The sequence below is a fragment of the Muntiacus reevesi genome, chromosome 7, assembly GCF_963930625.1.
Source record: "Muntiacus reevesi chromosome 7, mMunRee1.1, whole genome shotgun sequence".
NCBI lineage: Eukaryota > Metazoa > Chordata > Mammalia > Artiodactyla > Cervidae > Muntiacus > Muntiacus reevesi.
This window is the reverse complement of record NC_089255.1, coordinates 62,987,985-63,010,292: the sequence shown is the minus strand read 5'-3', so window position 1 is coordinate 63,010,292 and position 22,308 is coordinate 62,987,985. Positions and strand designations below refer to the sequence as shown.

The 22,308-nt window shown below is 40.6% G+C and overlaps 1 pseudogene; it reads right to left on the bottom strand.

The window, feature by feature from the left end:
• Nucleotides 1-3,143: 3,143 nt before the first annotated feature.
• LOC136172249 (dihydrolipoyllysine-residue acetyltransferase component of pyruvate dehydrogenase complex-like) lies at nucleotides 3,144-7,690 on the bottom strand (annotated as a pseudogene).
• Between the last annotated feature and the right edge of the window lie 14,618 nt (nucleotides 7,691-22,308).

Below are 22,308 nucleotides of genomic sequence, written 5' to 3'. Positions count from 1 at the left end.
AGACCAGAATCTCTTTTAAAAAAAAAAAAAAAACATTTATTGGACTTTACTTGCCTTACGGTGTGTTCTGTTCATTTCTATTGTGCAGCAAAGTGAATCAGCTATATGTGTAACTATATCCCTTCTTTTTGGATTTCCTTCTCATTTAGGTCACCAAGGGGGACAGAGGGGTGGGATGATTTGGGAGATTGGGATTGACATATGTACACTATTGATAGTATGAATAAAATAGATAATTAATGAGAGCCTACTGTACAGCACAGAATCTTTAAAAATTTTTTTTAATTTTTTTTACGGCTGTGCTGTGTGGGCGTTTTTCTAGTTGTGGCGCGTGGTGGCTTCTCTGCCGTGACTCCCAGGTTCTAGAGCACAGGCTCAGTAGCTGTGGGACAGGCTTGGTTGCTCTGCAGTAGCAGAGTCGGGGTCTTCCCCGACCGGGGATCAAACTCATATCTCCTGCATTGGCAGGTGGATTCTTTAGCACGGAGCCACCAGAGAAGCCCCCAGAATCTTTTTAGAATACTCTTCTCTCAGCCATTAACACATTCTGGCAATCAGATTGATATACTTTTTCTAAAAATTTAAGTTTCTTTTTCTTTGAGTAGGGGAAGTTAATACTGCTTCAAATATTTTTTCTAAAGTTAGTTTTAAATTTCACATTCATGTATCCCAGGAGGTAGGCGGGACTTTCTAATATATGACAGTAAGAGTCAATAACACTTAAATTCATGTTCAATCATAACATGCTTACATTGTGGAAATGTGCATAAATTATTAATTACAGCTCATTAAATTTTTACAAATGGCAACCCACACCAGTATTCTTGCCTGGAGAATCCTATGGACAGATGAGCCTGGTGGGCTACAGCCCATGGGGTTGCAAAGAGTCAAACACAACTGAGCAACTAACCCTTTCACTTCCAGCTTTTCTCAAGCAAAAAAAATCTAGGTATCTTCCATTCGTACTCTCATAAATGAAGACTGTCTTGTTAAGATCTGTTGGGCCTGTATCTTGGTCTTCATGGTCTGAATTTCTGCAGCTTCCTCTCAAAATGTTTCCAACTGTCGCCAGAGCTACTCCTGGTCTCTATTCAAAACTTGCCCCCTCCACTTTTAGCAGGAGTGAGTATACATCTTTAAGTTAAAGGGTCCAGAGATCTCAAGCCAGGCCCCTCAAGGAGTTTATAGTCAGTTTTTCAGGGGTTGTAAGCCTAATCCCAGCACACTGCCCGAGATGACGACTCATGCAGGAGACAGCTTCTCCAGAAGACCCAGGAAGCAAGCTCCCAGCATCAGAGGCGGGTGGTCCTCTTTCAGTCTGCACTCCTGTGTTCTCTCCTTGCGTCCTCATTTTCTTCTTCATTTACTTAAGAATCTAGACTATTAACAGATACTCAAACCTCTTATCTACAATGTGTTTGTTTCCCATCTTTAATTTTTCTTTTGATGCTTTGAGTCACTCCTTTCTGTGTCTTTTGATTAAGAAGCACGTTCAGTGTAACTATTGTTTTTACTTGTGCTCCTTTGAATAACAACCAGCTTCCTCTGATGCTAGTTCACTGCAATAAGAAAGGTGATATTCTGTGTAATTGGAATCAAGCAATAAATGCTTTGGAAATGACAAAACACTGGGTCAAGTGGCCAGAAAAATCAAACTCCCATCAAACCTAGACATGAAGATGTCTGCCTGAACAATAACAACACTTAGCAGCTTTGTAGCCCCTGTTTCACAGAAATAGAGCTCGGGCCCCCTTAGCTTCTGCTGAGTACAGGACCACAGACCCCGGAAACATGTCTTTCTTCGTATTATTCCACGTCACTTTGCTCAGCAGTGTCATCACCAAAATCTGAAATACTGAGAAATGGACTTTGTCCCTTCAAGTGATCCAACGAGTGATCTTTGAGCAAAAAGAAATAGCAAATCCGACAGTAATAGATTCTGGAAAACTGCTAACAGAACCTTATCATTTATCTACAACTCACCAAAAAGCAGTGAAGATGGAATTTGCTTCTGTTTGCAGACAATCTCCACCCTGGGCTGACATGGATGTCAAGGGAGAGGGGCTGAGAGTTTAAACCCATGTGGTTTTGGTTTTCCCCGTGATTAGAAACTATTCATCCCCAAGATACATTCCTGTCACTATGTGAAAGCTGAGAAAAATGAAAGACAGGGTAAGTCTGGCTCTGGGAAATACTTATCCCTGAATATCAACTGTAAATCAGTAAAAAAAAAAAAAAAACACCTGAATTATCAAGACTATTGAGCAACCTCGGCTCAGAACTTGGTCTCGTATGCACATGAGTATAAAGCTATTGTGTCTTACACACTGCCAGGTCCCAAAGAGTTCCCGATCTCACAATATTCATCTGAGAATCTGTCACCTAGTCAGACCCTACAAACCCATCACTCCACTCTTTCTGTCTACGCTGTTAAGATTCTGCCAGGGTGTTTACCTTTCTTATTTCAGCAAATCCAGCAAAGTAAGCCTTGCCTGCTCAGTGAGGTTTTTTGACACTGTTTTGCTAAAGCCTAAAGTTGACAAAAGCTATAAACACAAAAATGAATAGTATATCTATAGGATAGCAAGGCATGCCTAGAAATAGAATTGGGAAACAATCTTTCCACGATATATACAGCAATAATAAAGTGCTTATAAACAAAGTCAGGAAAGGCACAGGATCTACATAAATAAAGCAATCAAGTCATTCTGAAAGAAGTAATGGAAAATGTCAACAAAATGGAAAAGTGCGAGAAGAATAAAAGTATCAATTTCTCCCAAATTATCATAGAATTCATACAGTCTTAAAGGACCACAATACTTTACAAACATTTTACCATGTTAAACAATTAGCACTGTTCTCAGATTGGTAGCTTTAGATGAAATATGAGTAGAGTGTTACATCTTTAATTTATTTTGGCAGGTAAATATTAGACTACATAAGCATTAGTCTTATCTTTATAAAAATAAATAAGATTTAATTACATCTTCAAAAGCATTTACATTCAGCTTAATTTAAGTCATTTTGATTTCTTTATATTTTTCATTCTAATCTATCTTTTAATTTTAAAGATAACATTGAAGTAATATAGTTTTCATTGAACAAATCTAGGTGATCTATTGAAGGAAAAGTAATGTTTGGAAGGAAAAAAATGTAGTCATATTTTGTAAAGTTTTATTACTTTCATTTTAGCAAAATCACTGTTTTCAATTATTTATATAAATATCCCTTCCCTTCAACAGAACATGAAAGCTATGCAGTGATAGTCAGCGGTCTTTGATATTTTGTCAAATTTCAGTCACATAGCACGCATAATTTCACACATTTTAAAGTCTTGTCTTGAAGATTCACATATTATTTGATAGTTTATTGGCATTTGTAATTTTATCTTTAAAAGTGTAAACACATCACACACTCACCTCACTTGAACTGTTGCTCACGACTGTTAGGAGGGGCTGCAGGAAGGTTCCTGGATTAATCTGAAAAGCTGGCAGGGGAGTGAGGAACTGCAGGCATTCCGAGGAGGTGGGGCACAGGTGGAATCTGGAGGAGCTCTAAGTCCAGAGAAACTATGGAGGGACTTTGACCATGGTTTCTTGACCACAGCACTTATTTATTTTTACTGTGGTATCTTTATGCTTTTATTTGTATATTTTACTACTGTAATACAGACACGACAAGATAGAAGACCAGTATTGGACTGTGGTAAATTCAGCAATGTCATATCACTTAAGATCTATCGGGTCTTTGGTGAGGATTATTTTCAACATCATGCTCTATGAAGCTACAGCATCCATTATTGTAAAACCTGTTTTACAAACATATTGAAACACAGTATCATGGATCTGAAATGTTTCTGAAACAATCTCATAAGAATTAGAAACTTTTATTTATTTTTTAAATATTTATTTTTCTGCACCTGGTCTTGTTTGTGACATGTGGGATCTAGTACCCTGACCGGGGATTGAACCCGGGCCCCTTGCATTGGGAGAAGAAATACTTTTTTCCCTGATTTTTATTTAGCTGTTAGCTCTGAATATGGCAACTAAGGCTCTATATAGGAAGAGTAAGTCTGGATATGATGAATTTAAGCATAGAAGACTTAGAGAGGGGTTTTGTTGTGATAAATAAAGCAAAACCGGGAAAAGGGCAAGTAAGACTGCTTTAAATGTGAGACAAGTGGAAGTTCAATGTGGTGGAGAGAGAAAGGGCCACTCCAGTATTTATTGAGGAAATATTGTGTGATGGGCCAGGCAGGTTCCCATCCCGTGAACTGTACATTCTAGTGGGCAGATGGGACACCCCATTTTCTGAACCCCAAACATGCCCTTGACATGTTTTTACTAGCAAGTGTGGTTGGACCTATCTAAGTTGTGTGCAGCAGCGAAATCCAGTGAGTCAAAAATGTGCAAGTTCTGACATTCTGCAGGTTATGAGGAAGGCCTTACAAATAGGTTTTAGTGAACAGATTTCACTCCTTGTGTTGTTTTCATTAAATACTAACATTTCTGTGATGAGGCAGAACTAAACAGGGTCAAAATCACGCATGGATCATTGGAGTTAAGACTTTTTAAAATATGTTTATTTGTGTATTTTTTTATTTATGGCTGTGCTGGGTCTTTGTTGCTGCCTGGGCTTTTCTCTAGTTGCAGCAAATGGGGGCTACTCTCTCGTTGCAGTGCCTGGGCTTCTCACTGCAGTGGCTTCTCTTGTGGCGTGCAGGTTCTGTACCTGTGGCACGTGGGCCCAGAAGTTGCGACTCCCGGGGTCCATGGTGTGTGTGCTTACTAGCTGTGGCCTACAGGCTTAGCTGCCCCACAGCATGTGGGATCTTCCTGGACCAGGGATGGAACCCATGTCTCCTAAATTGGCAGGTGGATTCTTTACCCTGAGCCACCAGGGAAGCCTTGGAGTTAGTCTTTTAATAAGTAAGCCTCAAAAAGAAATAACAGAGCCTCAAGGATGAAAATGGTCACCTTGCATTCATCTCCCTAACAATAATCGCTGGTAATTATTGAGTGCTCTTTGTGTACCACACATCAGTATGTACTTTAAATGCATTATCCAATTTGTTATGTAATTGTACCAAAGATATGTTGGATATTGATGTTTAATGTCCCATTTTCAAGTAAAGTATCCTCACCACCATCTATTAATACTATGTCTGTTTCCATGAGCCCTGTTTCTCTGGCTTAATCCTGTTATGGAAGGCTTGCAAGACACATATCTCAGCAGGTTATAGCTGTAGGCTTTTCTTCTAATGTATTATTTTATCATTTACACTTAATATTTTTGTGTTACAGCTACTGATGTTGTTTCTAACTGAAATTAGTTCATTTCTACATAAGTACATCTCATGATGTCAACATATTATTTGTGATTCTTTTTCTCTGTTAAATTCTATAAGCATACTCTTTTATTTGAGGCAATTATAGAATTCTGCTCTCACAATGACACATTTAAATTGTTTAAATAGATACCGACTCAAATTCTCATTTATACAAAGGAGCTGGTCATTTCTGAAGTCATGGAAAAATAAACAAAGAACAGCTAGTTGAGCCATCCTATAAAAATGCTGACTTTAAAATTTTTCTCATATTTTCCTTTAAGTTCTCCATGTTTCCCATCCATGATAAACCAAGATTATGTAACAGAAAATTTCAAATTAGGCTTAAATTCCAAAATCAAGTTTCAGTTTAAATTCTTTCTCCAAGAGAACTAGTTTTCCAAACTTCTTCTCTTTTTCTCAAATCTAATCAAAACATTTGAGATAGTTAAAATTCAAAACCTCAGGTTCTCTCAAGGTTACTTTTATGTGTCTGTCTCAATAGGGAACCACAATTCTACCTCTGCATTTCTAGTGGAAGGACTTGCCATCAAAGGGCTATGCCACAGGCCCCTTGACTAGGAGTATACAGCTTAAAATCTGGTGTTTATTAAATGTGCACAATATTGGGATGTAATTGGCATTTTAAAAAATTCAGTAATGCCCATTACAAATATCTGGACAGACTCAAAAATAACTGGTTAACCTTAAAATAAAGAGAACCACCATTTAATAGCACATTTTTACCTTGGTAAGAATGAAACAGTGTGACCTAGAAGAGTCTAGAAATTCTTGGATTAATTATAATAACATGGTGATAGGTATCTCAAGGTACTTTCTAAACTCAGCAAGCCACTGGGCTCCAACTGCTCCATCCACAACCCGATGATCACAACTAAGTGTAACAGACATCCTGCTAGCCACATCAAATCCTTTTTCATTATCTGCTGGAACCAGTTGATCCTCTGAAGCACCAATTGCCAAAATACATGCTTGGGTGGGTTAATAATAGCAGAGAAGTTCTTAATCCCAAACATTTCTAAATTTGAGGTTGTAAAAGTGCCACTCTGGAACTTACATGGCTGTAGTTTACCCTCTCGTGCTTTGGTTGCTAAAGAAACAACGTCATTAGCAATGGTTTCCAGTCCTTTTATATGTGCATTAAATACAATAGGTGTGATGAGTCCTGCTGGACTGCAACTCTGATATCAACAACATGATTTTGTCTTACAACTGTGTCCAGACAAGAAGAATTCCCTTCAAAAACTTTTAAACATGCCAAAGCTGAAGCTTTATAATAAAGTCATTGACGGAAATTTTACTTTTTCCTTGTAACATCTTCTTTCCTACCAACAAAACTTCTCCCATATTTACATCAATAGAAAGGTAATAATGAGGTACTGTTTGCTTAGATTGCATTAACTGCTGTGCGATGACTGGGTGAAGGCTGGTGACTGTGATATCTGTGAAGACACCTGTAGGAACTGGAGCCACTCTTCGACTCGGGGGAGGCACAGCTGCTGCTGGAGTGGGGGCAGTCTTCATAGGCACGAAGGAGTTGTCCTTCTTAATGCTTCTGCCTTCTGGTCCCTTTTACTTGTGTAAGGGCAACCCCTTTCTCTGCTGCCAACTTCTTTGCAAGCAGGCTAAGGTCTGCTTGCAGGCACTCTTCCCTTTGGTCCGGCTGGAGCGGGGGGGGGGGGGGGGGGGGGGGGGCGGGGCAGGGGCGCTGAAGGTGGATGGGCTAGGCGATTTTAAATCAGTTACTTCAGTTGAACCATAGTCAGCAAACGCTGGTCTATCTGCCTCTTTTTCTACAATGATACAGAGTGGGGTTCCTACAGGGACATCTCGTGTGCCTTCAGGGATCAGGATTTTGATCCCTTCTTCCTGTACTTCGAAACCTATAGAGGCCTTGTCAGTCTCTATCTCTGCCAATAAAACTCCTTCGTTTAGCTTCTCACCCACTTTCCCCCCGCGCCGCAACCCCCATCTCTGAATGTGCCCATGGTCACGATGGGAGAGAGGGCAGGAAGAACCACCGGCATGGGAGTAGGAGATGAGCTACCAAGAGCCTGAGCAGAGGGTGCAGGTGACGGAGCAGCGGCGGCAGGGGTTAGTGCGGGGCTCCTTGTGGGGCAGGTGCTGCCAAAGAATCAAGTGTGTAATTTTTAAAGATTTCAATACCTTCAGGCCTTTCAACTGTGATACAGATGATTGCTCCAACTGGAACATCTGTGTTACCTTCAGCAACAAGAATCTTTTCCATGTAACACACCTCCACGCTCTCAAATCCAACAGTAGCTTTATCAGTTTCAACCTCTGCAATTAGTTCACCCTCATTGATTTTTTTCTCCTTCCTTCTTTCCCAGCAGGCTATGTTGCTTGCCTGCATTGAGGGAAAAGTGAAGGCAATGGAACCTTCTGATGCGGGGGTAGGCTATGCAGCGGCGGCTAGGCGATCCCCAGAGCTGCAGCAAGACGCGATTCCGCGGTGTGGCGCAAGAGATGGGGTTCCAGCCGCATAGAGCCCGGACTCTGCCACATCCTGTGGTCTTGCTGCTGCAACGAGCCAGAGTCGAGCCAGCCTGCGGGGTCACGCACGGAGCTCCCGGCTCCTCCCGCAAGGCCATCCACCGAGCCCCGAATCTTGCCCTTGGTGCTGCATTCTGAGCCCGTCGCGCACAGACGCGCCACAGAGTGCCACGGACCCCACACCCGAAAAGCAACGCCGTCTCCGGAGGCACCTCTCCAAGAGCAGCGCGGCGTTGCCGTCAGCCGCGCCGCGCGGCCGCAAGTTGTCGTAAAACGGGCTGCAACGATTCCCCCCGCACCCCACCCCGCGGCTCCGCGGACCAGAAATGCGGTGAACGTACGGTCTTTCTCCGTGAAATGGGGCTAAGGATGACCCAGAGCGGGTCAGGGAGGCTGCTATAGAGCCACGCGGGGCAACAGCGTTCCAGCAGGCCGAATCTGGGAGAATTAGGCTTAGAGAGGAGTGGAAGGTGGTGGGCTCTGTGGTGAAGGCGTCTCTGGGGAGGACAGGACCAGAGCGCTGTGATCCTTAATTGTAGCTTAAATTATGGATGATACTTTGGCGTGAATTAATTTTTAAAAATTTTGTGATGCCATTTTTATTTATTTTTTATGCAAAGACTTCCTCTCCTGATCCTCACTTTCTCCTTTTCTAGCTGTCTGTGATTTTTATCTGTTTCTTACAACTTAATTTGATTTGTTAAAAAATCACATCATCCAGGTGGTATGTAAAATACTTTCTATTATTTTTAGATAAGAAAAAAGAGAAATGAATTCCCTGGTGGTCCAGTGGTTAGGGCCCCATGCTTCCCCATGCAGGGGGCTCAGGTTTGACCCAGGTCAGGAAACTAAGATCCCACCTGCCCGCTGGACAACTATGCCCACGACCACAACTATAGCAGAGCGTTGTCCTGCAAGGAAGACCCAGCACAGGAAAAATGTATAAAAATGTTCCCTCCGTCCTGCACCCCACCGCATCCCACCTCTCTAGACTGATACCTACCTATTCTCATGGCTGATTCCCATTGTTTTGGGGCAGAAACTAACACAACATGTAAAGCAATTAACCTCCAAACAAAAATACTTTTTAAAAAGTAGTATCAGGCCCCCCCTCAAAAAAAAAATCTGTGGAATATGTAATGAAGATATATGGGTCAAAATTCAATTATTTGAAAAAAATAATTTTATATAATTTAAATGAAAAAAAATTTTTAAGTCATGAACTTTGCTTTATCTTCCTGGCTTATGCATTAATCCTTTCCCTGCCCTGTGGTTGGAGGTGGAAATCTCACGAACTAAAGGAGAATATATTCGAGAAAGGCAAGTATTTGAGAAGAATTGCAGCAAATTTGCAAATATTTATTGGCTTGTGCATTCAATAGCTAAATCACTTTATGAATTTTTCCTTTTTCTCTCATGCAGCTGCTGCTAAGTCACGTCAGTCGCGTCCGACTCTCTGTGACCCCATAGACGGCAGCCCACCAGGCTCCCGTCCCTGGGATTCTCCAGGCAAGAACACTGGAGTGGGTTGCCATTTCCTTCTCCAGTGCATGAAAGTGAAATGTCAAAGTGAAGTCAGTCAGTCGTGTCTGACTCTTCGGGAACCCATGGACGGTAGCCTACTAGGCCCCTCATTCCATGGGATTTCCCACGCAAGAGTACTGGATTTTCTCTCATGAAAACTTTCTAGATAACTCAAGACGCTGTCATTGGTAGCTCACATGGAGCCTGACTATTTTTAAACATTGGATCAGAATTCAGAAAGGAAATACATATGCAAGTGTTTGTGTATTTATTAAAACTTTTAAAATTTCAGAATCAATAGCAAATGAATACATTAACTCTTTTACTCTAGGGAGTATATTTCTATTTTCAATATTGGTGTTGGTTGCTTAGTCGCTAAGTCCTGTCCAACTCTTGTGGCCCCATGAACTGTAGACCACCAGGCTCCTCTGTCAATGGGATTCTCCAGGCAAGAATACTGACGTGGGTTGCCATGCCCTCTTCCAGGGGATTTTCCTGACCCAGGGATTGAACTTGCATCTCTTGCATTGGCAGGCAGATTCTTTACCACTGAGCCACCAGGGAAGTCCATTTTCAATAATAAATTTCTACAATTACTGTGCATTTTTTAGCTGAAAAAGGTAACACAGAATCAAATTTAGTTGTTTTTCTATTAATGAAACAATAGTTAATGTGATGAACTAAGGGTAAAGTCATCTTTGAAACTGTGTATCAGAGAAGAAATATCTAATTAAATTAATTTTTAACACAAGAAATCCCTGCAGTGGTGACCTGACATCAATTAAAGTTGTATTAAAACTACAAAGTTTTTGCACAAACTGTTTCAGATGAGAGAAAAAGTTGTAATCGTGCATCTAGGGATATCTTCCCTTCCTGAAGTTGCAGTGCCTTTCAGAAATGCATGTCCTTACAGATGGCTAACAAACACATGAAAAGATGCTCAACATCACTCATTATTAGAGAAATGCAAATCAAAACCACAATGAGGTACCATTACACGCCAGTCAGGATGGCTGCTATCCAAAAGTCTACAAGCAATAAATGCTGGAGAGGGTGTGGAGAAAAGGGAACCCTCTTACACTGTTGGTGGGAATGCAAACTAGTACAGCCACTATGGAAAACAGTGTGGAGAGTTCTTAAAAAACTGGAAATAGAACTACCATATGACCCAGCAATACCACTTCTGGGTATACACACTGAGGAAACCAGATCTGAAAGAGACACGTGCACCCCAATGTTCATCACAGCACTGTTTATAATAGCCAGGACATGGAAGCAACCTAGATGCCCATCAGCAGATGAATGGATAAGGAAGCTGTGGTACATATACACCATGGAATATTACTCAGCCGTTAAAAAGAATTCATTTGAATCAGTTCTAATGAGATGGATGAAACTGGAGCCCATTATACAGAGTGAAGTAAGCCAGAAAGATAAAGAACATTACAGCATACTAACACATATATATGGAATTTAGAAAGATGGTAATGATAACCCTATATGCAAAACAGAAAAAGAGACACAGAAGTACAGAACAGACTTTTCAACTCTGGGAGAAGGTGAGGGTGGGATGTTTCAAAAGAACAGCATGTATATTATCTATGGTGAAACAGATCACCAGCCCAGGTTGGATGCATGAGACAAGTGCTCGGGCCTGGTGCACTGGGAGGACCCAGAGGAGTCGAGTGGAGAGGGAGGTGGGAGGGGGGATCGGGATGGGGAATATGTGTAACTCTATGGCTGATTCATGTCAATGTATGACAAAACCCACTGAAATGTTGTGAAATAATTAGCCTCCAACTAATAAAATAAAATTAAAAAAAAAAAAAAGAAGAAGAAATGCATGTCTTTACCCCTGTTCAGAGTTGATTTTCAAAAGTGCACAGTTTCAGTCATCAATCAATATGGAATCATGGGAAATAAATCCTTTCTTAGACGCATTCATCTTAATCACTAACATGGTTAAGATGACTGTAGTACATCTTTAGTACATCCAAACATCAACCTTTCACCTCATTGTCATCTACCTTTGGATCCACACACATTTCTGGTATTTTCTGAGACCAGAAAAACCTAAGAAAAAAGAAAGCCCAGCAAATAAGTAATTATGTTGTTTTCTCCATGTGTACTTGTGAATTTCTCATTTTTCCCATGACCTGAGTTTAGTTTTCCCTTAGTGACTTTTTCTTCACACCTTTAATATGTGCTGAGTTTTATCACAGAAAATGCTGCTTTTCAATGAACTCCAATCTCTTCTTTGAAAACTCTCCAAAATGTTTGGCCTTGTGTGAACAAAAGAACAGAAACCACTTGGAACAACCACCTGAAACTGTAATACCTGAATACTGTTCTCCACAAAGAACAATAAGAGAACTGCTCTCCACAAAGAAATAAACAAGTGTTTTAGAATAAGAAAATGGAAATATAGTAAAAATAGGATTGGGAGTCACAGACGAATCAAGCAATAAAATTAGAAGACACTTTTTAGCTCCAGAAAGCAAACGTAAGTCATGGATAATCCAATGTCTGTGCTCAAACAAATCAGTTAGTGTACTTTCAGGGTGAAATACAGATTGCTTTGTTTAAAGATGCTTCTTTTTATCTAGACAGACATGTTGATACTGAATCCAAGTGGAAGATACCTAAAAGTCAAATTATGTGGGCACTCTAATGATATCATCTCCATAGTTTGAATAATTTTGGGTTTGTATATTTGCATAAAAAGTTTCACTGGAAATCCAGAACCACAACTAAATTTGTCCAAAAGGTCAATGGTGTTGACAGGTAAGAAGTAAAGTCAGGTGAATCATCTGGAGAACAGAGCAGAAACTATTTTAAAATAAACACCAGTTTAAACTGTTTGACTATGGCATTTGGTTTACATCAGTTGAGTTCAGTTCAGTCTCTCAGTTGTGTCCGACTCTTTGCAGCCCCATGGACTGCAGCACGCCAGGCTTCCCTGTCCTTCACTGTCTCCCAGACTTGCTCAAACTCATGTCCATTGAGTTGGTGATGCCATCCATCCATCTCATCCTCTGTCATCCCCTTCTCCTCCTGCCTTCAATCTTCTGCAGCATCAGGGTCTTTTCCAGTGAGTTGGTTCTTTGCATCAGGTGGCCTTCAGCTTCAGCTTCAGCTTCAGCTTTAGCATCAGTCCTTTCGATGAATATTCAGTACTGATTTCCCTTAGGATTGACTGATTTGATCTTGCAGTCCAAGGGACTCTCAAGAGTCTTCTCCAATACCACAGTTCAAAAGCATCGATTCTTCGGTGCTCAGCTTTCTTTATGATCGAACATCCATATGTGACTACTGGATAAACCATAGCTTTGACTAGATGGACCTTTGTTGGCAAAGTAACATCTCTTCTTTTTAATATGCTGTCTAAATTTGTGTCGGGAGCCGCTGGGGTGCCCCCAAACTGTGACAAGGTCACGGGATGAGAGAGGAACCTGCAAGGCAGCTCTTTCCCTCCAGGTTTTCCCGGGGGCCCAATATGTCCCTTTCTTCCTTCTGTCTTACTGTTGTTGGGCTTTCTATTAATTTTTGGAAATATATAGTAATAAGGCCTCGCTGGAAAAGTCCAAGTCTTTTTGGAAATGCTTATGATTGCTCTGGCTCAGGACACAAACATAAACATCAAGTCGAAAAAAGAAAAGGCCACAGGTGTAGTTTGGCTGCTTGCTTAAAAGATTATAATGTTCTAGAATAGAAAAGAGTAGAGGCATTTAGATTTAGAAGTAGATATGCTGCTTCAGTTTACTTGCTCCTTGGTTGAGAGGATTTTCATTGTTGCTATTTCCTTGCTGCTATTTGTTCATTGTTTCCCTTTCTTTAAACAACATGAAAAATTATGGGTATTTTTGTAGAGTTAGGAAATGGGGTACATAGAATTTCAATAGAAGATTTATATTAACCAGCTTCACTGCCATTATCTCACTATTAATAGAGGTGTTTTGCTGCTTTAGAAGTGTTTTTGCTGTTTAATAGTTAACCATTGTAAATTGAGATTTTGTGATTTCAGGTAAAGAAAAATATCAGGGTTTTCTCATGGTACTATTCTCAAAATGTCAAACATGTTACTGTGACCCTTCCCATGTATTGTTTTATTACCCGAAGAATTCCTACTATATCTGGAATCTGTGGAACATTGTTTTTGTTAGAGTGAGAATGTCAGGCCATTGAGGCAAGAAGACCATGTATGGGACATTTAAGAAAAAACTCTGTAATCGGGAAAGTTCCAGATGAATGCCTAGGGGAGAAACATGGAGAAAAAAATATTGACGGAAGCACGAAACAATATCTGATGTAATATGTGGTGACTTAAGGGGGAGGTAATACTCATTCTATAAAAACTGAACTATCCTAAAAATTAAAAAAGCTACCTCTTCTACGCAACCTTCTGTGCGTGTGTCTGTCTGTCTGTCTGTCTTCTTCCTCGCCGACGCCACTCATCCCTTGGGTATTCCTGGTCCTGCCAGGGCTGGACCTCAGCAAGTGGCGCCACGAACAGGGACCCAAAGGGTAAGCCCCTTAATACTGCATTTTCAGGGCAGCTAGGACTTCACCTAGGGTGCTGCAGACCCCCCTGCATAAGATAGGTAGCGTGAGACGGGTGAACAGTGAGATATTTATTAGAGACCTTTATTAGAGATTTCAGAACATGGGTAGCGGAGAATCTAAGGAAAGACAGTTATTTATTGATATAATTAAGCATTTATTAACGAAGAAAAGAATTAAGATTTCAAAGTCTACTTTATCATCTTTCTTTTGTACAAGAGCAGTGCCTTTGGTTTCCTGAGGAGGGCACTGTAAGCTTGGACACCTGGCAGAAGGTGGGAGAAACACTTAAACAGTATTATTCATATCATGGCCCTGAGGGTATTCCAGCTGAGACTTTTTCTCTCTGGAATTTAAATAGGGATGCACTTGACCTTACCCCAGAGTGAAAGAGTTCCATCTAAAAAAGATAATTTGGATTCCAAACAAGAAGTTTACAAAGAACTTAGGGAGATGGTGGCTGCGGCATGCTTGAATGATGATGATCAGTTGAGCCCTCAAGATGAGGAAGATTTGGAAGAAGCTGCAGTTAGATATTATGAGAAGGAGGGATATTGTACTTTTTCTGTGGCAAAGCCTCAACCTAAGCCACGCACTCTTAAAAATCCTTTAAAGCTAGAGGTTCCTAAATCCGGTCCAAGACCTCCTAGACCACCAGACCTCCTTCAGCTCCTCCTCCTCCCCCGTATACTGGTAATGGAGCGCCGTACCCTCATAGGAGGTTGAAGGATGCCGATGAGGCTCCTACTATTTCAGCATGCATTCCAATGGTGTTTGGTGAGTTTGAGGATGAACCGGTCTGGGAGCCCTTACCTATGAAGTTATTAAAGGAATTAAAACAGGCTTGCTCTATGTATGGGCCCCAGGCTCCATATACACAAACTCTGTTAGATGCTCTCCCTGCCAGATGGATGACACCTTATGATTGGGCTGCAGTTGCTAAAGCTTGTCTTACAGGTCAGTACTTACTTTGGAAGACAGATGGGGCCAGATCAAGAGTCTCTGTCATCCGGCTGTGGACGTGGTAAAATCTCAAAAGATTCCAGTTACTCCTGAAAACCACTTCCTTGCCATCGTGGCTCTACTTTCGTGTCAGGTAATATTATTCTCTTCTCATGATGCTTATTTGGCTTATTTTCCAGATCCACCAGTTTTACAGGTTGTTACTTGGGATGAAACGCAAATAAGGGTAACGTCTGATAAACCTAAAGTGCTTGGAGGATCCTATTCTCCTTATCATACAGGGAAATATCCAATTAATTTTAATTTTACATATTATGGGGTAACTAGCAACCCACCAATTTGCTTTAATTTTCCACACAATGAGACTAAAAAAAAGTGATGATTACACAGTCTAAAGTTGGCTGTGTGGGAGCCTCTAAAAAAGCAATTGTAACTGACTCACCAGCAAATGGCCAAAAGACCAGATATGTTTGGTCGATGTTCTTGAGATTGCCGGGAATCTTGGATCCTTATATTCAACCTAAAGACAAGGCTCCACCACCTTATTCTAAGTGTTCAGGACCTCCATCTAAATCACTTAATGAATCTGATTAAGTGTGGAATACAATTAATTATGATAGAGGGTACCCACCATGGAAATTGTGCACTTATGACTCTCAAATTGATTATAAAATTGCTGGAGGTGGAAATGTTACGATAAATGATTAGAGTAATCCGAATCCTGAATATGATCCTAAAACTATTAAAAATTACACTCACAGATTTATAAATTGGAAAAATTCAGCGGTGCCCTGGCCAGTGACTGCGTCTAGATGGCACCACAATGCTAACGTACCGGAGGGACGGGCACGTACATTGGCAGCCTGACTTACGGAGAGCTGTGGCAGCAACCAGCTCTACACTTTCAACTCGACCCAATAGAACTATATTATACTATATGCAGGCTTGTTTACCATCACCTTGTGCTTTCATGTATACTAATGGCTCCAACAAACTGCAAATATATCCTACTTACACTGGAGGACCTACAATAGTTACTTGTGATCAATGCATATCATCTACCTGTATAACTTCTTCTTTTAATATTCAAGCCTTTGTTATTTTTTTTTTTTTTTACACTTCGCCTTTGTTATTCTTAAAAGACCTCCTTATCTTATGATACCAGACAATATTACGGGTATCTGTTATGATAATTATGAATTGCTAGTTCTACAGCAAGTTAAAGGATTGCTTAGACCTCGTAGGTTGATAGGACTGTTAATTTTAGGGATTTCTGCATTGATAGCCTCTATAACTTGAGTTACTGTTGCCACAGTTTCACTTTTGCAGCAAGTGCATACCGCTCAGCATGTTAATGATCTATCTAAGAACGTTTCACTTACTCTTGCTACTCAAGAAACTATTGATAGAAAATTAGAAGCTAAGGTAGATGCTTTAGAAGAGGCTGTGTTACATATAGGACCTGAGCTTCAGGCTTTACGTGTCCGTTTGTCTCCTAAATGTCATGCAGAATATAGATGGATTTGTGTTACTCCTTTAAAAGTTAATGATTCTTCATATTCTTGGGACCAAGTTCGCAATCACATTGTTGGGATTTGGAATAGTTCTGATACTAGTATAGATTTAACCAAGCTCCATCAGGAAATCAAAGACATAGGCCAATCTCCCCTTGACTTTTCCTCCACTCAAACTGCCAATGACTTTTTTTCCTAGCCTTTCAGATTTTGTCTCTCACAACAATCTGCTATCGTCTGTTTGGGAATTGTGGCATCTATTTTTATAGCTGTAATTTTATTTCTTCTACTTCCCTGCACTGTTAGGATCCTGATCAAGAGCATCAAAGAGGTCTCTCTGGAACTCCATTCTGCTCTTCTGAAAAATAATAAAGGGGGAGATGTTGGGAGCCGCCGGGGTGCACCCAAACCGTGACAAAGGTCACCGGACGAGAAAGGAACCTGCAAGGCAGCTCTTCCTCACACGGGGCTGCCCCGGGGGTCTGAGGCTGTCCCGGGCGCCCGGTATGTCCCTTTCTTCCTTCTGTCTTACTGTTGTTGGGCTTTCTATTAATTTTTGGAAATATAATATATGGTAATAAGGCCTCGCTGGAAAAGTCCAAGCCTTTTTGGAAATGCTCATGATTGCTCTGGCTCAGGACACAACCATAAACATCAAGTCAAAAAAAGAAAAGGCCACAGGTGTAGTTTGGCTGCTTGCTTAAAAGATTATAGTATTCTAGAATAGAAAAGAGTAGAGGCATTTAGATTTAGAAGTAGATATGCTGCTTCAGTTTATTTGCTCCTTGGTTGAGAGGATTTTCATTATTGCTCTTTCCTTGCTGCTGTTTGTTCATTGTTTCCCTTTCTTTAAACAACATGAAAAATTATGGGTATTTTTGTAGAGTTAGGAAATGGGGTACATAGGATTTCAATAGAAGATTTATATTAACCAGCTTCACTGCCATTATCTCACTGTTAACAGTGGTGTTTTGCTGCTTTAGAGGTGTTTTTGCTGTTTAATAGTTAACCATTGTAAATTGAGATTTTGTGATTTCAGGTAAAGAAAAATATCAGGGTTTTCTCATGGTACTATTCTCAAAATGTCAAACATGTTACTGTGACCCTTCCCATGTATTGTTTTATTACCCGAAGAATTCCTACTCTATCTGGAATCTATGGAGCATTGTTTTTGTTAGAGTGAAAATGTCAGGCCATTGAGGCAAGAAGACCATGTATGGGACATTTAAGAAAAAATTCTGTAATCAGAAAAGTTCCAGATGAATGCATAGGGGAAAAACATGGAGAAAAAAATATTGACGGAAGCATGAAACCATATCTGATGTAATATGTGGTGACTAAGCGGGAGGTAACGTTCATTCTATAAAAACTGAGCTATCCTAAAAATAAAAAAAAACTACCTCTTCTATGCAACCTTCTGTGTGTGTGTCTGTCTGTCTGGCTTCTTCCTCGCCGACGCCACTCATCCCTTGGGTATTCCTGGTCCTGCTGGGGCTGGACCTCAGCAGATTTGTCATAGCTTTTCTTCCAAGGAGCAAGCATCTTTTAATTTCATGGCTGTAGTCACCATCTGCAGTGTTTTTGGAGCCCAAGAAAATAAAGTTTGTCACAGTTTCCATTGTTTCCCCATCTATTTGCCATGAAGTGATGGGGCCAGATGCCATGATCTTCATTTTTTGAATGTTGAGTTTTAAGCCAGCTTTTTCACTCTCCTCATTCACTTTCATCAAGAGGCTCTTTAATTCCTCTTCACTTTCTGCCATAAGAGTGGTATCATCCGCGTATCTGAGGTTATTGCTATTTCTGCCAGCAATCTTGATTCCACCTTGTGCTTCATCCAGGCTGGCATTTCGCATGATGTACTCTGCATATGAGTTAAATAATCAGAGTGACAGTATACAGCCTTGACATACTCCTTTCCCAATTTGGAACCAGTCTGTTGTTCCATGTCTGGTTCTAACTGTTGCTTCTTGACCTGCATACAGGTTTCTCAAGAGGCAGGTCAGGTGGTCTGGTATTCTCATCTCTTTCAGAATTTTCCAGCGTGTTGTGATCTACACAGTAGAAGACTAAGACCTAATCAATAAAGCAGAAGGAGATGTTTTTCTGGAATTTTCTTGCTTTTTCTATGATCCAGCGGATGTTGGCAATTTGATTTCTGGTTCCTCTGCCTTTTATGAATTCAGCTTGAACATCTGGAAGTTCACAGTTCACATACTGTTGAAGCCTGGCTTGGAGAATTTTGAGCATCACTTTGCTAGCATGTGAGCTGAGTGCAATTGTGTGGTAGTTTGAACATTCCTTGGCATTTCCTTTCTTTGGGATTGGAGTGAAAACTGACGTTTTCCAGTCCTGTGGCCACTGCTGAGTTTTCCAAAGTTGCTGGCATGTTGAGTGCAGCACTTTCACAGCCTCATCTTTTAAGACTTGAAATAGCTCAACTGGAATTCCATCACCTCCACTAGCTTTATTTGTAGTGATGCTTCCTAAGTCCCACTTAACTTCGAATTCTAGGATGTCTGGCTCTAGGTGAGTGATCACACCATCGTGATTATCTGGATCATGAAGATCTTTTTTGTATAGTTCTTCTGTGTATTCTTGCCCCATCTTCTTAATATCTTTTGCTTCTCTTTGGTCCTTACAATCTCTGTCCTTAATTGTGCCCATCTTTGAATGAAATGTTCCCTTGGTATCTCTAATTTTCTTGAAGAGATCTCTAGTCTTTCCCATTCTATTGTTTTCCTCTATTTCTTTACATTGATCACAGAAGAAGGCTTTCTTATCTCTCCTTACTTTTCTTTGGAACTCTGCATTCAAATGGGTATATCTTTTCTTTTCTCCTTTGCCTTTAGCCTCTCTTCTTTTCTCAGCTATTTGTAAGTCCTTCTCAGACAACTGTTTTTGCATTTCTTTTTCTTGGGGATGGTCTTGATCACTGTCTCCTGTACAATCATCTGGAGAACAGAGCAGAAATTATTTTAAAATAAACACCAGTTTAAACCGTTTGACTATGGCATTTGTTTTGCATGAATAAACATGATATTGTTTCAGAAGACAATTTAAAAACAGCATGAAAAAGAAAACAGCCTTCCAAACGAACGACTTAATGTCCATTTTATAGTACTGAAATAAAAAGGACAAAGATTTTAAAAAGAGAAGAATCAATAAAAACATATTTGTGAGGAGATGAGAGTGCCCACTTTTTGTTTAAATAGTGTGTAGACTGAATATTGGCTCTAATTGCTGCATTCAGCCTTTGAAACAGTTTCATCCACAGCCTGACGCTGACTTTCCTAATGTCAGGGCTGAGTCACCAGAATCAGGTGGTGGAATTTTACTGGTAAGGCTTTGTGCCCCATTTCAGTGGGGATCACAGGAGAATGTGGGTGTCATTGCAGGGCCTCAGCAGGATAGGGTTAGGATGACATGGTCGCTCTAAGTTGACGTGCTGGTGGTAACTCACATTCTAAGGTGCGACTTCAGAGGCAGATAGTGAATGGTTAAAAAAAGAAAAGGGTATTTAGCCTTGACACGATGTTAACCCTCAGCCCTCATTACTATATATAAAATAGATAACTAACGAGAACCTACTATATAGCACAGGAAACTACCCAGTGCTCTGTGGTGAGGGAAGGAAAATCCAAAAGGGAAGGAAATCCAAAAAAGGGGATATGTGTATACATGTGGCTGATTCACAGCAGAAATTCACACAACAGTGCAAAGTAACTATATACTCCACTAACAAAGAAGAAAAATAATGACTGTTAAAATTCTGCTTAAAGGCATTAGAATGAGCACAGCTCAGCTAGAGATCTATGAATCTTCTAAAGCCTTATGAAGTACTCAAAGCATAATTCATGAGATAAGAAAAAGATGAATGAGAAGATGGATGTTAGCTGAGCCTACTGTGGTAATCATTCCACAATACATCATATCAATCAAAACTGTCATGCTGTAAGCCTTAAACTTATACAGTTAAGTCAATTGCTCATTGATGTATGTCAAAATTCATTGATGTATGTAAATGAACTGAACTGAATGTCAATTATTTCCTAGTAAAACTGGAAAAGTAATAAAATAAGTTTTAAAATTAAAAAACAACAACAACAAAATACGTCTTACTGGGGTCATTTAGATCAGCCCCATGAGAAGCCTTCTGTCTTCAGGGGTCTTCCGTCAAACATCAACCACCCCTTCTGAAGTTTCAGTGTTTCCTCAGTTCCTATGTGCAAAATTCAAAGCCTCTGAAATGACACACAGAAATGCTCCTAATCTAAACCTTATAACCCCCCCTCACCTTCTCTTATACCCAAACACTTCTTCGTCTTAGGTACGCAGAGTCATTTGTGATTATTTCTGTTCATCACCTCTGCACACGTTGATCTTTCCTGACTGCCTGGAAAACTCCCAATATCCTCGAAGAGGCAACTTCTCTAAATTGAATCCTATTCAGGGAGTGCACTTGAGCATCTCCCCTGAAAGACTTTCTTCTGGACCCTGGACCTGCTTTCCCTGCCCTGGAGCCTGGCCCAACCTGGCGACCCACTGCGTTGAAGCCCCACAGTAAGCTGTGTGTACTATGAATGATTTGTATCATAACGTCGGACACCACTGAGCGACTGAACAAGGACTCACAAGCAAAACTTTTACGGTTGCTATTTCAGGGAATGGCCACAAGGGGGCAGGCTTTTCTCAAGCCCAATTGTGATTACCTGGGAAATGAAAGCTTTTGAGAGTTTTAATTCAGGGCTGTAATTTAATGTGGAATGTACCTGAACGAACGCGTAAAAGCTTCTGTTTTTCTTGAGTATTCTTTTAAAATTGACCTTTATTCCATGTTACAGTGACATAGATACACAACGTGTTGTCGGTGGCAGGTGAAAAGAGAATATATTTTCTCTTTTGCTGTTATTTCTGCTTTCTCACCATTGTACTCTGATTAAATTCTAGAGACATAACTTCTGTTTCTTTTTTATTTACCGGCTAAGCCACTGGGGAAGCCCCTCATCTGCATTAGCAGAACAAAAATAATACCACCAATTAGAAATCTGATTATGAAATAGCATGTTCCAAATTATTTGGAAGTAGTTAGGTCTTTATTTTTGAAAGGAATGATTTTGAAATAACCCAAACTTTGGTCGATCTTGCATTTCTGTGTTAAAAGAGCAGAGGTATTTGAAACAATCTTTCCATTTATTTTGAACTCTTCACTGAGAAACTAAACCACAGTGCTTTTGCACACTAGGCTCAGAAAGTTTGATAGAAGAGAATGAAAAAAAGAGACACTTGAGATGTCCTAAGACAGTCTGGTAAGTGATTTGTCTCACAAGAAACTGCGAGACTTGAGTTCACTGCTGCTGACGCATAATACACATCATAAACTTGAAAGGGTCACTGATGTACATATATGTCATTGAGCATAACCTTCTATCAACCAGAGGACTAGGGGTTCAGGAATGACAGGAAGCTCTCACCTCCTAACAGCTCTGAATCTCTGTGACTTCCAGAGCTCAATAGTGTCTGGCTCTTTGCAACCCCATGGACTACACAGTCCATGGAATTCTCCAGGGCAGAATACTGGAGTGGGTTGCCATTCCCTTCTGCAGGAGATCTTCCCAACCCAGGGATCGAACCCAGGTCTCCCGCACTGTGGGCGAATTCTTAACCAGCTGAGCACCAGGGAAGCCCAAGAATGCTAGAGTGGGTAGCCTATCCCTTCTCCAGGGGATCTTCTTGACCCAGGAATCGAACCGGGGTCTTCTGCATTGCAAGCGGATTCTGAGCTCCTTTCTTTAATGAATTCTGTCCCTGTGCCCTTCCTCCCTGTTGAATGATGGTGACAACAGCCCACAGAGCCAAAGGTCTGGTTCAATAACTGACTACGGG